This window comes from Dermacentor albipictus, chromosome 3 (genome assembly GCF_038994185.2).
Source record: "Dermacentor albipictus isolate Rhodes 1998 colony chromosome 3, USDA_Dalb.pri_finalv2, whole genome shotgun sequence".
Lineage (NCBI taxonomy): Eukaryota > Metazoa > Arthropoda > Arachnida > Ixodida > Ixodidae > Dermacentor > Dermacentor albipictus.
The window spans coordinates 110435091-110436371 of NC_091823.1; the positions used below are offsets into that span (position 1 = coordinate 110435091).

Sequence of the window (1281 nt, forward strand, 5' to 3'; positions counted from 1 at the left end):
CTCGAATCCGGCATCATTGATGCCTTCAGGTAGCATATGTGGGTTGATTGACCAGTTGCCTTCACCCAAAAAAAGATCACGTTCTCGTGACGCCTGCAGCAAAAAGGACGTTCCACGTCCGCCGCCAAGGTCTGTGAGTGGTGGCGCTGGCTAACACTCCCAGGGTTCTACTAGGACTCATAAATACCCAAGAAAGTGGATGGGAAAACGGCGCCGAGGTAGCTCAATTGGCAGAGCATCGCACGCAAAATGCGAAGGTTGTGGGTTCGGTTCCCACCTGTGGCAAGTTGTTTCTTAATGCACTCTAATTTCCATGAATTTATCGTTTCTTTATTTCATTTATTAAGCACAAGTAATTTCCTCTATGTTGTCCTTGGTGTCAGTGTTTGTTGGCTTCTTATGATAGTAGTCATACATAGTCATATAAGGCATTCTGATACAGAGAACAACACAGGACGCCATGCATACCTATGTAGTGCACCGTGTCACGCGTTAGAGATGGACGCAGAGATTTCCGAGGAAAGTAGCCCTAGAACGCTTCCGCATTTCAAACAAGACAAAACTGTGGTGTGGTGTCTCTTCTCCCGTTTCTACGAATTCGTTTGGGCCGCGGGTGACAGACCAAGCTCGGCGACTATATGACGAAGCCGTAGTGGCGCGACTATCGCCTCCAAAGCTGGCGAAGAAGAAGACTGGCTCACGTCGCAGGTAGCGCGAGAATTTAGAACGCGCGAGTGCGCTCGACGTGAGCGGTTGCGGTGTCGACCGCTCTCGAGATACCGCTGCACCGTGTCTGGCCGACCTAAATAAACCGTGGCCACGGCGGCTACCTCTTCGCGCCGCCACCCGCAATGACAACGAGCTATCTTATTTAATACGGCAAGCTGGGCGAGTTGGTGATTCAACATGTTCCTATGGGTGGGCAGCGCAACTCGGACGAAGGACGAGAGGAAGTACGTGTGTTGCGTTCGTGTTGCCTACTTCCTCTCGTCCTTCGTCCGGGTTGCGCTGCCCACCCATAGGAGCTATCTTATACCTGGCAATCGAGAGATTAAAGGAATGTTTATTAGCCTGGAAATGAAAAGCGAGAAAGAGCATTTAGAGGAGCGCGATGTTTTGCGTGCCACTCGACACGTTAAGCGACCTCGTGTAGAGACGTGAACCCGGTCAATGCTTTTTGCTGGCCTTTAAGGCGGTCCCATGGGAAAACACTTCCCTTTGAAGATATAAGGCGAGAGAGAAGGCCGCAATTGTCGTATGGAATAAATGAGGGTGAAATAA

At 50.4% G+C, this 1281-nt stretch overlaps 1 non-coding gene across 1 annotated transcript; it reads left to right on the top strand.

The window, feature by feature from the left end:
* Nucleotides 1–212: 212 nt before the first annotated feature.
* On the top strand, nucleotides 213–285 carry TRNAL-CAA (transfer RNA leucine (anticodon CAA)). The gene has a single exon. It is a non-coding gene; the product is annotated as a tRNA-Leu (tRNA).
* The last annotated feature ends 996 nt before the right edge of the window (nucleotides 286–1281 follow it).